The sequence below is a fragment of the Calypte anna genome, chromosome 7 (genome assembly GCF_003957555.1).
Source record: "Calypte anna isolate BGI_N300 chromosome 7, bCalAnn1_v1.p, whole genome shotgun sequence".
Classification (NCBI taxonomy): domain Eukaryota; kingdom Metazoa; phylum Chordata; class Aves; order Apodiformes; family Trochilidae; genus Calypte; species Calypte anna.
In genome coordinates this window covers 11,749,701-11,763,598 of record NC_044253.1, presented here as the reverse complement: position 1 = coordinate 11,763,598, position 13,898 = coordinate 11,749,701, and the positions used below count along the sequence as shown (strand labels likewise).

Below are 13,898 nucleotides of genomic sequence, written 5' to 3'. Positions count from 1 at the left end.
AGGATGAGGTAGCTAAGAGAGGTCTTGGCACACTGGGCTTCCTGCTGCAGTCTGCACCAAGGGGCTGGCATGCAGAGGGATGCAGGGCTGTCAAGTCCAACTTTTGTGTTTCTCCTCCCTTCCCTCTTTGGCTCTTTGCTGTAAAGGATGATGTAGGATAGGCAAGCCACCAGCATCCAAGGAGCAACAGGCTGTGTGGTTCCAGGCTCAAGTTGGCCATGCACTTCTACCAATTCCCTGACACACCCAGCCTGGCTCCACTGGGGCCTCTCTGAGCACTTTGAGCAAATTTCTGCTCAGGTGGCTTCAGGTCATCTTGCAGTCACCCGTGTTACAATCAGCAAAACATTGCCTCAGACTCCTTATCTCCTCCTCTGGTAGGTCTGTGTATTAAGAGAACTCAGGCTCCGTCCCTCATCACCATTACAGCTTCAATGACACAAAAGCAGAGGAACAAAAGACATTAAATACTCTGCATCAAGGAGTGGGGGATGCAGAGAAAGTGAGGTAAGATCCCTCAGTATCTCACTGAGGGAGTCTTACACCTCAAGCCTCACTAGGAGGGAGGCCCTGAGGCTGTCTCCCTGCTGCTTCACAACCTCCATGGACATCTGGGCAGTGGTGCAGTCTGCCATGTGCAGAGCCCAGCACATGGGGACAGAGGAAAGAAGCTGGCACTGACTCCTGAAAGGGTTCTTGTACAGGTGTATTCCTGGAGGTGTGCTAAAGGAGGACACTTCTGACTGCAGCTCTCCTTCCTCCTTGTGGGACTGTTCTCAGTGAGGACCACTCCTGTGTGCTTGGCATAAAAGCAGGTTCATCTCCACAACCTATCCTCACAGTATACTGTGAAGAAGCTGAGATACCTGAACCATTTCATGTGGAGAAGCAGTACCATAGGCTTGAGTTTATCCTCACTTAGATGGATGTAAACAACCCAAGTTACCTGATTTTGGCTACTGCCAGAGCAAGAATACTCCATGGGATACAGAGCTACCAAGGAAAGCTGCAGTGAAATCAGCCACCTCTTCAAGCCATTTACCACGTCACGAGGCAGGATGAATCAATAATATGTATCGAGCTGGGAAAGTTAATCTGCATCCAGCGCATCGTAACAAATTAAAAGGAAATAACATCAGTACAATCCCACTGGCTCTCATTACTAACACAGTGGAGAGTAATTAAATCCATGGGCCAAATTCAATGCTGGAATAACTCCTGAAGCCAGTGGTGCTGTACAAGGGCACTGCTTTTCCCAGATGCTGTGTATTTCAAACAGCAGCAGGGATGGCAAAAGGGTCAGAGAGGACAGGAGTGGGTAAGAAGGGAACCTGTTTAGGAGTGAGGCATTCTGCTTCTTGCTCATCACCCAGAGTCTTGCTGCCTGCCTGTTGCCGGATGGGCATGAATTTAAAAAGCTACAGGCATGTGTGGCTCCTGCTCCAATTACAAGGCCTTCCCAAGCCAATACACAACTACCATTCACTAGGCTTGGGTTAACACCTCTGCTCTGCTGTGTCTTCTCCCTCTGAGCATCTCCCTGCTCCTCAGCACAGTCACCCCTCCTCTTCCTTGCTACAAATTTTCCTTTCTCTACCAAAGAACACCCTCTGCTATCCTGTTGCCTGACAGGCATCTCACACATCTTTCTGTGCTCTCCTACATACAGCTCATCTTTTGGCCCTCCCAGGTCCCTGAAGAGTCAGCTGAAGGAGAACTCTTACTCAGACTATTACTTGCCCCCAAAGCCATAGCCACTTGCATGCCCATTACAACTTTAATCCAGCCCTGCGTGAGTTATGAGCTGGAGCTGTGCTATGAAGCAGGAACTCAAAGCAGCATCTGCTGCCCACACTTTGGTACAGTGCCCCACATGGCTCTGTCTCAGCAGCTGATTCCCATCGAGTGGGAGGAGAATGTGGGATGCAGAGGAAGCACATCCCTTGTCTCTGCCTGCAACACTGTCCAACTAATCAGCACTGCAGCATGAGGTGGGGTGCAGCCACTGCACAGACACCCAGCAAGGCAGCTGATGGTGACACTGGCCAGGGGAACTAGGGATGTTAATCCCAAAGTTTGGTTCACAGGTTGGAAACAGCCATTAAAGGAGAGGGGCACTGGACACAAGAAATCAGTTTGGGGAAGTCCTACAGCTCGTGTCTGGCAAAACGTTGCATCTCATCATTTTTGGCAAGCCTTCAGGTTTATGAACCTCTTATCTCCTATTACCACACCCTGTGCATGGCTTCCACCTCTGGAAGCTCTGCTGGCATCAGCAGAATTATGCAGCTGCTAAATACCATGTGTGGCAAACTGCAGTCTGCACACATGTAGCTGCTGAGGACTTTTACACATGGACATGTTTACTATGCAATAATTATGATAATCTACAGAGATAAACCAAATAGTATTTTAGTAATCAAGGTAGTATGGTCCTAAAGGTGGAACCACACACTGAGAATTGTATTTCCAGACATACCATGATCTTGTTCACTCCCAAGTGGACATGTCACTTGACCTAGCTTTGCCTCACTATACATTTCAAAGATTCAGTCACTCTGCTAACACACATTCATCTCTGTAACTAGATTCAGATCTCTTAATGTATCACACAGACGCCTCATTTTCAGAAGTGTTCAGCACCTATACTCATAGCATATTACCACAGAACATGCTACATCATTTCACCAAAAATAAGTGCTCACATCTTTCAAAGCAATTCAGCAGGGACTGCAGAAGCCCTCTGGTCATATGTGCCTAAAGTAAGTACCTTTCAAGAGGCCAAGATCCCTAATTTCTCTGATTTCCATCCAAAAATAGCAGACCATCTCTCTTGGTCCAGAAAGCTAAGGCATGTCTGCTAGGACACCTTTTTAGCTAGCCCACAGAAAACAAGCAGCAGGAGCTTCTGCTGTGTCATGCAAGCAGGTGCATTCACCTTGGCTTAATGTGGGAGGGAAAGGCTGGGGGGAAACCAGAAGGCACAACATGGTAAAGGGAAGTATTTCTTCCACAAATCCCAAGAAGGGATGGTGGGCTTAATAAATCATTAAAAGTAATGTTCCATTTATCATATATATATATATAATCTTACAACAACTTTGAGTTGATTTGTGTAACATTTAGATAATCTCAACAGGATTGTTCTCCTGTTGCTAACATTGTAATAATAGCTTGAGGCATAACTTGAGCTTCATCCTAAATATGACTCAAAACCAACTGTGTTTTGACACAGTCATTATATGAGGTTAGATACAGCTAAACTCAAAACTCTTCATGCAATGAAGAAGTAAAATTCCTGACTCTTACCCCTCTGGACAGGCCAGAGGGAGTAAGGAACTTCTTCCCAGAACGGTTTGAAGCCGCTCTACAAAAAAAGCCAGGTTACTCACTAATGTATACTGCACTGGTGAAAGCACAGAGCGGGGGGCTGAAAGTGTCTGACATGACTGCCTTGCTTCTGGTCTGGGTTAGCTGTTTTATGGATTTACTTCATGCTACTGCAATAATGAAGAAAAGGCTGAGGAGTGTGCCCAAAGCCAGAATAAAAAGTCTTGCAGAGTTATTGCTCTACTGTTTGCATGTGACCAGAAATAATACACTGCTGTGTAGATGAGGACTGACTGTGTCTTTTGAGGATATGTCTGTATGGCAGCCAGGTAGGACAGAACCTGGAATAAAGGGCAGAAGATCCTCCCTGAAAAACACAACTGGCTGTGGAGGCACTTTTGTGTTAGCAGACCTGGTTTTCAGAGTCAGGAATGGGATGTCAGCTCTTCCCATGCTTGCTGGAAGGTGCCTGAGATTCAAGTGGCAGATCAAACAAGCAAGCTATGCACCTTAATCTTAAAAAGCAGATGAACTCAGGAGCTGCTTATCAGTAATGATAAGCCGACTCCCTCCTCTTTCAAAACCAGATTTTTTCTATAGTGTTTTTTTTGTTGTTTTTTTTTTCCTGTTACTTTAGCTTATGTTTGTTCTCAGTGATACCAAGCTTTAAGAGAAGCTGAACAAATGACTGGTGAGGTCTCCCCACTGCAGGCATGGCTTCTACAAGCATGAAGCACCAAATTCCAGAACCATGCCTTGCCTTAAAACTATGAAGATGGCTGCTGCATTGGGGCTCACAGAGAGGTTGTTTTGCAGAAACCTGAACCTTAACTGTCCACAGAGAATAGAACTGTTGCAACAGCTGTAGTTAAAAAATGGGGCACATCAGTGCAAAGCAGTTAAGTACTGCAAGCCAGGGAGTGCTCTCAGATCTTCTAACTGAGAGGTCTCAGGTCAGTTCAGGCCTGAGGTTTCTCCAGGTTTAACTACCACAGCATGGATTAGATGTGAAATTGTATTGACCTTTTACAAAAATCAGTTACTTCCCTGGTTCTTGAAAGCCGCTTTCTTAAAAGGGGTCTTTCAAGAGGGCCCTCTTCTTGGAAAAGATTGCTTTGGTCTACTCCCAGAAGCAGGCTGGATGGATCAGCCACACCCCCATTAGTGTCAGGAATACTTCAGCACAGAGCTGATTGATATTCCCAGGCACTGATGTTCTGTTAGTCCAGAGGGTTCAGCTTCAATTCCACAGCAGTCATGGCTAGTGCTAATTCTGCTCCAGGCAAACACTGAACCCCTGCTTTGTCTCTGGATCTCTCTGCAGAGTGGTTTTATTGAGCAAGGTGCCTGAGATGCAAAGATCCTTAAGATGAGCAATGACTTGATTAGAGAGAATGGCAGACAAGCTGTCCTTGAGAGAAGCTATGAAGTCAGCAGATAAATCTGTCACAGCAGCTCTGACTGGCAGTGACAATAGGAACAAATGCGTATCAGTTCTGTGCTCCATCTGAATGGAGTGTCACTCCTCAGTGTCCAGCGATCTTTAATTCCCTTCTTCCTGGGGGAAGAACCTTGCATGAGGAGTTCAGCTGTGCATACTCCCAAGTCTTGTGAATCAGTTGCTTGTGGTCAAAGGCACTGTCATCTTTCAGTCACTAACTGGCTTCCTAAATATGCCTACAGAAACAGACTGCTGTGCTGCAGACAAATGGGTTTTGACAGGACACAACCAGCACTGCTCCCAGACAGTGGGGAAGCCACAAGATGGGCTGCAGAGTCTGACTGGAGCAGCTCTAGTGCTGCATCCATAACTAGTGCAGTGCCTGGCTGCTTCTGCAAGCACTGACAACCAAGCCTGTAAACTCCCACTAGCATCTGCTGAAGCTTCATATCCCAAAGGAAAAATGAATTTTTGCTTACACCCATCTTTAAGCACTTCAGCAGCAGAGAAGGCAAGGGCGTAGACACCCTCTCTAGCTAAAAACAGAAAGTTATGTTTTTTTTATTAAAAAAAAAAAAAGAAATACTGCTGCTTCTTGACTTCGTATCTAGCACAGGAGAAGGATTTCAGAAGCTTTAGACCCTTTAATACCTTCCAGGAGAGAAGTCTTTAGCACAGGAGCTGTTTTAATTCCTGATTGGTTTATTTCTAGAAGGTATGGGGACTGCCTCAAAACCAGGATTCTAAAGGTCTGCAGAGGGACCTGAAATGTTCCCCAAGCTGTTCCATGGCAAAATGACTACCAGCAGACAGTGGCGATTTTTTTTCCCCTTTGTGCTTCACCTTGGAACAGCTGTTAGCAAAGTCAGAAAACTCCTCTGCCCCTCAGTGTATTTAATACAGCCTTGGCAAAGCGACTGCAGTCTGTCATCTCATGAATATGGGAATTGCCTAATTCTCCAGCTATTCTTATTACCTCAGCCTGAGGGTCCCAGCTTTCCATAACTAATTCCTAAAATCACAGACTTTCCACTGTCCTTGCTGTCCTTGAACAGCAAATTGCTGCTTCTCACATAACTGATTCTGGTGTCTGCTGTGGTGACAGGTTTTCCCAGGGCCCTCCCTGAGTAGTGATGGCACTGTGGACAGGGCTAGTGACACCAGCTCTCCTCTGCAGTTCCTGGAGCTGCTCACCCTTTGTTGCTGTGACCTACAGCAGGGCATTTTGAAAATAACAAATGCTGCATGGCACTCTGCAGTGGCTCTGAAGCCTGGGCAGCAGGCTGGCAGCAGTAATACAATCCATCCCTTGCGGCAGAGAAGATCCCTCACCCTGTTCCTACAAGCCACAGAGTTTCCTGCCTCCTTCTGCATCCCACTGCATCTGTAACTCTAGCAAAGTCTAGGGATTTGCAGGGCCTTCCACCTGTCACTTCATTCCCCCCTACTTGTCACATATGTACAGCCTACCTTCCCTCTCTGTGCCCATGCACCTGTTTTCTGCTCCTGTGTTATTTTTCCTGTTATCCCTTCTCCTGCCAGCCCTGTCTATCCTCCCAAGTCTCAAAGGTGAAGCTGTTCCTGTGCTGGAAGGTGATAAGGGCTGCCAGGAACCAGCAAACTGCAAAGAAGCAAGAAGCTGAGGTTGAGCTAATTATGAAACTTGTGTAGACTCTGGCCAGAGACAAACAGGCTCATTCTTCGAACGCTGGCAGGTGATGTGAGCAGGAAGGTCACCAAGCTGTGGCCAGATTTACCATCCTGGCAGAGTGCTGCATGTGATGCCTCCTCATCTCTCAAACACCCACGACTGCTGCTGCCAAGCTGCTCTGGACAAGGAGAATGTGTTCACTTGCTGCAGTAGCAGCTGAAGAAGTCCTAATGTTGGTTTCAAGGGCTAGATTCCCGCAGAGCACAGGCAGGTAAGAGTTTCTCAGAGGCCAAGAAGTATCTACAGTAGCAGAGCCAGACTGAGTCAGAGTCATAACATGGTGGAAAAAAACAGTTCTTCCTGTTTCTTTTGTGAAACAGGATTTTTTTCCTAGAGTTTGCCAAAAGGGTAATTGCATTAATGGTAAATAAAAACTGGATCATACCTTCTAGTAGCTAATTTCTTCTTTGTGGTTCAAAACTGGCCTATACAGAAGCAACAGAAGGAATCACCTTGGAAGTCCGTGGGTTTGTAATCAGAGCCTCCCTTTCAGTTACTCATATTATACGGCTGTAAATACAATAATTCCATCAATACTATGGAACAGTCATGCTGCATTTGTATTAACATAAACAGGTCCTAATGTGCCATAGAGCTAATCTGATATGACAGTAATTGGCTGATGCCCAGTCATGGAGGCCCTGGAGCTACGCTTGCTCTCTCTTTTCCACAAAAACTGTCCTCTAAAACACAGGAAGGGAAACAGTGATACCAGATCTTGCCTGCCAGCAAAAATGAGGCTTCTTGCAACTGCAGCACCAAAGGTTTTGAGGACAGTGTATGTTTCATTTGGGTGGGAGTGTGTTTGAAGGGGAGCTTGGTCTCCTACAAACTTCAATATTAAGAAATCAGGATTTCCAGAACACCTTGTAAGAATAGATCAGACTCAGCAAGCACCCAATGGCTATTAAATGATAGCCCAATGGCAGAAAAGCCATAAAAGCACTCAATCTGCTCCTTTCCCTTCCCTCTGTGGCTACTGGGAGCTGTATATCATCAGCTTAGTCTGCAGCAGGCTTTTCTTACACAGATGCAGCTTAAAACTAAATGCTTTGGGGCTCCTGTTGTTGTCTTGTGCAACACTCTACAGACAGGGCAGCAAGACTTAAATCTGGGACTGCAGCTGGGTAAGGCCTTAAAAGAGATCAACATAAGCAATACCCAGAAGGGTTGTTTGAGATCTGGTTCCATCTCCTGTCTGGGCCACAAATGCAAGTGGGCAGACTCAAAAACAAGCTAGGATCAGGAGTCTTCTGGGTTACTGTCACAATAGGAACCACTTATTTTGCTTTTGGAAATATGACTTGCAAAGAGAGCCTTAGTGAGGAGAGACCTTTTCTCTTTTGTGAGGGAGGCATTTAAAGAAGTCATAGCAGATACCCAGGCTTTCTCTATTCACATCATGGGCTCTGTGCATGCCTTGCTGTCAGGCAGCACAATGCTTAATGCAGCCTCATCCATGATGGAGATAATGAGTTCTGCCCCAGTACAAACCAAAGAACAAGTAGTGACTTGCTTTAATCAAAACCCATTCTTCTCAACATTATGGCACTAAAGGCACATAATTTTTGGTAATATGCAAGAGCAATACTCCAAAGTGTGCATGGTCTGCCAGTGCCCAAGACAGCTTCTGGAGCATCCAGTGAAATTACCAGTGAGTTTTGTTAGAGGAGGTGAGAAAAAACACCCTAAAGAGGGGATTTAGGATGCATGAGATAATTGCTTAGATTCCAAATTTGACTTACATCTTTCTAGGTCCCTAATCTGCTCCTCCATCTGTAAAATGGGATCAATAAAACCTCCCCAACTTGCAGCAGGGCTCCCAGTCTTAATTGATATCTGTGAAGCGTTCTGAGAACCATGAATGAAAGAAACCATTATCAAGCCCTCAGGCCTTACTATAACACTAACAAACAATGCAGAGTTGTTTACAATGCCTTCAGTGCCACAATGACTAGGAAATGAGGGAAGGAAAAAGTATAGATGCACCCAGCACTGTGTTTGCTGTAGTGTAAACAAAAATGGTAGGGGCAGGTTTTATAGATTTCCCTCCAGGGAATTCTGTCATATCTACTATTTTCAGTCATGCAGTAAAACTTCAGCCTCTGTGGATTCAAAGAGATGCTAATAGCTTAGGTATCAAAACCTTGTGTGAATTTGGGAAAATGCATCCTGTAGTTGAAAACGTTATGAATCACATGGAAACGAATTAAGAGATGACTCGATCGCACTCCGCAGATTTAAAGCGCTCGGTGCTGCTCAGCCACCCCTTACAACCATCAAACTCAGGCTAATACCGTACGAGCACACAATATTCCACCTTGCATAGGACAAAAGCCCCTACCTACGCATCTAAAAGGCTCTAACCTGCCAATTTCCAAAGTTCTCTCTGCGGGTGCTTTTTTTAGGACCCAGAGGAAAAAAAAAAAAAAAAAAAAAAAAGGAAAAGAAAAAAGAAAAAGAAGCCAAAAACCCAGGGGTCTCAGCGAAGCCCCGCTCCCCTGCGCCGAGACGAGCCATCGCTAAGCGCTGCGAGAAGCCAGCAAATGCAGGGGGTGGGAGGCATGCGGGTCCCCCAGCAAAGAGCAGGTGTCAGCGGGAAAAGCGGTGGAAGGATTTGGTTAGAATGTGCCACCCTCCCCGCTCCCGGGCTGGGCGCGGAGGTAGCGGTTTTATCCGAAGATACCCGACGGGTCAGGCAGAAGGACCTGGGGAATGAGACCCAGACACCTCATCAGTACGAGAGGCAGCGCCCGGTGCCGCTCCGCGTGCCACCCCGAGAGCGGGGCGGAAGCCGGGCAGCAGCGGGGTCGCCACCGCCAGCCCCGCAGCCCTCTCCGGCTCGCAGCCATTCGCCTTTGTTGCAGCCCCGCGCCCGCAAGGTGCGGCGCCGGGCCGGGGCTAGGGCCGGAGCCCGCGTCCCGGGGCGCTGCCCCCTGAGGAGATGGTCCCCTGAGAGCAGCCGCCCTGCGAGAGAGGATCCCGAAAAGCACCTGCCCGCCCGCGCCCGCACCTACCTACCTGCGGAGCCCGCCCGGGACGCCTCGCCTCCCGCCTTTGTTGTGCATGCCCCGGCAGCACCGAGCCGGCAGCACCGAGCCGGCAGCACCGAGCCGCCTGCCCGCTCCGCACTGCACCCCCGAGCCGGAGCCAGGCCCCGGCTTAGACCGTCGCCACGGCAACGGCGAGCGCGTGCGGCGCGGGTGGGGTAACGGCCGCCGCGTAACGGCCGCGCGGCCCCGCCCGCCGCGCTCCCGGGGCTGGGGGAGGTGAGGGGGGGGACAGGCACAGAGGCGGTGTCACCGCGGGGCAGGGGGCAGCTGGGTCCGCAGCCCCGGCCCAAGGGGCGGGTGACTTCGGTGAGGGTGTGGGCAGCGCTTGCGCTGCGGGAAACGGAGAGGGCGGCAGCCCTGCGTGCCCCCCGCCGCGCCCGGCGGCACCGCGGCGGCTCTTGCGGGCGAGGCCGGTGGCTCCCCGAGCAGGAGGCGGCCCGGCGAGGCCCGGCTCGGTGCTGCAGCCACCCGCCCCTCTCCCAGCCCCGCTTCCCTCCTTGCCTAGCGGACTGGTGAGCTGTCAGCTTCCTACTGCGTGCTCGGGACGCCTCGTGTTCCATATCCCGTAGCTTTCCCTCGGGCTGAGCTCCTCGGCGGTCCCTAACATCTGGTCACAGGTTGCACATCCTTTTGTCCTGAAGCAAGCGTGGCTCTGGTGACTTCTGTGGCTGCCTTCCTCTACCCGCCTTCACAGGCTCCTACACGTGACGGGCAGTCTCGGTGGAGCCAGTGGAGCTGCTCAGAGAATAAAGCCAATGCTTTCCTTTTCCCCTGAGCTGAGCCGTATCCTGCATTTGCAACTAGTTTGTTTTAATTTGCCAGTCATTTTAGGGGTAGCAGTGCCAGCTTGAACACCTTCTTCTAGACCGTAAAGAGTTGGCAAATTTAACAGTTGCTTTGATTGTGTCGAGGATTAAGCGTCAGGGTTCACTGGTTCTGTCACCCAGTGCTGGATTGAGCTGGGTCTTGTTATCCATCTTGTACGTGTGTATGTGCAGTTTGTTACAAACAAGCAGGTTTTGGATTGGCAAAATGTGCTAAATGAAGCTTCCCTGATCAGAATTAACTTGCTTTAGTGGATTTTATTAAGTCATCAAGCACAGGTAAAGACATTGTTTCTGTTTGAGGATGTAACTGAACAGAGTAACTAAATCCTGCAGGGAAAAGTTGAATTCAGAAATTAATAGCGTGGCAACCCCTGAGCTCACTCTGTGTGTTCAAGATATACAAATGTTTTGTTTTTCTGGGGTCTGTCAAACTCCCATTTCACCTTACTAGAAGAACATTATAGTGGCACTGATCTCACACAGCATCCTCCATGAAGGCTCTTAAACAAATTACAAACGCCACATATGAAACCTCCTCAGTAAGCTTCAGCCGAGAGAGGAAAAGACAGAGGCAGAGACAGAATGTGCTCAAGGTCACAGAGGAGTTCTTCAGCACAGCTGGGAAAAACTGACAGAGCCACACTGTCCTCCCTTGGTCCTCACCCACCAGGCTTTGCCTCTCTCTCCTAAGAAGGCAGTGGGAGCAAACCCAGCCCTGCCTTCAGTGGGGGCAGAGGAGAGGACACACCCACCCTTTAATTCCCCTTGGTAAAGCTGGGTCTGTGTATTGCTCATTTAGAAAACAATCTCTTTATTTAAAAAAGAGTTTTTCGCTGTACACAGTCATGCCCGGCAGGTGACCCAGTGTTACTGTGCTATGAAGAAGGACAGCGAGAAGAACTTGGAGACTGACTGTGAGCTCCCTCTGCAAAGAACTGCCTCAGTTTCTGATGCATGCTGATTTTATAAATAGTCCCGATTCTGCTACTTGGAGAAAGCTTTCATTTCTCCTTGTCCTTGATGCACATGACACTCCGCAGTGGCGAGCAGATGTTTGTAGCAGATTCTGCTCCCATGGAAGTCAGCAGTGGAAGACGCTGAGGCGAGAGGTGAAATAGCATCGGGGTTATCTCCTGTCCCCGGCCCAGAGCTCCTGTTACAGCCAGGCTGAAAGGCCAAGAGACGCCCTTGGACTTAGCAACATCGTCTCAAGCGCATGCCTGTGTCTGCTGGAGATGAGCATCCTGTTGTGTGCAGAGGCCAGTCAGACCTAAAGATGACAGGAAAAAAAAAAAAAAAAAGTATCTGTCTGCATAAACAGGAATTTTCCTCAATTGCAGAAGCCAGCAGAGGACACTGCTTTGTCCCCAGCTCTGAAAGGGCTAAGTGATTTTTTTTATTTGTTTGTACCTTTTGCTGCCTTCTTTCTTCCTTCTCCATGACTCTGGTGTCACCTTCAACAGAAGAACAGTTGCTGTCCCTTCTATTTTATCTACATCCATTACAAGATTTTGTTTTCCAGAATGTTTGCTGCTGCTGTAGCAGTAATGCTCCTGTACAGCTTTACTTAAGGGGGTGGGAGTGGGAAAAGAAACAAAACCACAAGACAAATTGGTCCAATTTATCACAGCAACAGAAACCTGCATTTCAGCTAAATCGCCCCCACAGGCCAGTTTAGGCGGTGTCAATATTTAATGACCTGAGCACCGGCTGCCTTTGCAGCTCTGACTTCACCTCTGCCCCTCCTCACATCAGTGTCCTCCCAGGTTTGTCACCACGCTGGTGGGGGAAGGCACCCTCTTGCTTCCTCTGGTGTGAGCAGGGTTTGTATTCAGGCTGCCAGAGCTGGGCACGACCATATTCTGCCCCTTTTCCTACCTGGCTGTACCACCCACCTTTGTGGAACATTTATGCCCAAGTAAAGCTCCCAGATTTCTGGGTATACCTATGGTCTGCAAGAGCAAGACTGGACCCAACTAAGCTCGCAGACTTGCCTGGAGCTTTTTTTGTTTTTTTTTTTTCTAACCCAGACAGGGTTAGACACCTGGAAGCAGGCTGGAGGTGGCTTCTCCTCAGGTGTCTGCATTTGTTCCCATTACTCAGGCAGGACTATTTTAGCCCTGAAGAAGCTGCAGTGAAATAAATCACCAGCAGCAAGTCCTGCACATGGTATAAGAGGACCTGAAAAGAGGAGGAGCCAAGTTATGCCAAATGCCTCCCACCCATGAGTAAAGGGGAGTTTGGAGATCTCCTGCTGTGCCCAGATTCCAAGGTGGCTGCAGTGATTGGCACCCAACAGCATCTCCCAGCTCCAACCTGGCATGCTGCAGCAGCAACAGGAACAAGTGACAGGTTATATGTGGCTACAGGCACATTCCCTCATGGCTCCTTTGCTTCAGTTTCCCTGGTCTCTAAAACAGAGATGACTGAGGGCTCCTGGTGAAAAGCACAATGTAACAAGAGGTATTTGTTTATTTTTTTATAAGAGCAGTGGCAGGGGAATTTGTACTGCTAGGTTGGTAATGAACAACCCAGCAGCTTAAATTCCTCCAGCAAGACTGCACCTTCAATCAGGCTCTCTGTTCACTTGAAACAACAACAACAAAAACAACAACATTATCCAGATAATTCAATATTATAAGGGGGGAGTTAATGATCTTTTCCAGTGGCATCGAGTGGCAGAGGCCATTACCATTACAATAAATGTTTTTTTTTTGTAAGATGGCCTTATAATTCACTTGTCATTTAACACTGGCCAGGGGAGCTCATCTCCACATCAAGTACATTAAGTAAAGCACCTTCCTGAACATCCCCCTGTTGCTGAAGAGCTGTTATAATGAGGGTGATTAGGAATAAACACGATGGCAGAGGCTGCTGTCTCAAAATACTTTGGGTCAGTGCTGTACAGCAGAGGTGACTGTGATGTGCACAGAGGACTTGGGTATTTGTGAGGGAGCAGCTGACTTGCTGCAGTTCATCTGGAGACACTGGGCCTTTTCCAATGCCAGAGCTGGGCAGCTGCTGAGCTTCCATCCCCTGAAGCACTGGGCCACTGTTCCCCACCCCCTCCATTTTGCTGCTTGTAGGGAAAGTCTCCTTTTAGGGACACAGCCTATAACTAACACCAAGGCTGTGCAGAACAACATGTAACTCAACAGACACTTGCAAGTGTCCTGGCAAATACTTAATGGATTGTTCCACCAGTTAACTCTTCAGGAAAGAACCTGAGAGCCAATTCAGTGCCTTCCAAATCACAGCTTTTCTACAAAAATTAACCTGGAGCACAGCTCTTCTGCTTGGCAGCTGTCCAATTATTATTAATTTCAATTTATTAGATGCATCTGAGGGGGCTTGGGCTTCTGCCCACTATTTGCATTTATTTATTTTCCATTCATCTCCACTAAAATTAAAACTCAAAGCCTTCTAGAGATAATGGAAAACAAATATGCTGAACCAGTATTGCTGCCCACATACAACTGGCAGAAATAACTGTGTTTTTCCCTCCTCTGCAGTGATGTAAGATTTAATCCTTAATA

The 13,898-nt window shown here is 48.1% G+C and overlaps 1 protein-coding gene across 3 annotated transcripts in view; it reads right to left on the bottom strand.

Moving 5' to 3' along the window:
* The window catches only part of LOC103531362 (kalirin), a 44,568-nt gene extending 34,890 nt beyond the window's left edge, over positions 1-9,678 (bottom strand). The window contains exon 1 of one of the 3 annotated variants that reach the window (XM_030454539.1): positions 9,504-9,678. The gene's annotated coding sequence lies outside the window, so the exon portion shown is untranslated. Of the gene's footprint in view, positions 1-9,499 lie in introns of all 3 variants that reach the window. The other 2 variants (XM_030454540.1, XM_030454538.1) reach the window with 2 other exon arrangements.
* Positions 9,679-13,898: the final 4,220 nt, after the last annotated feature.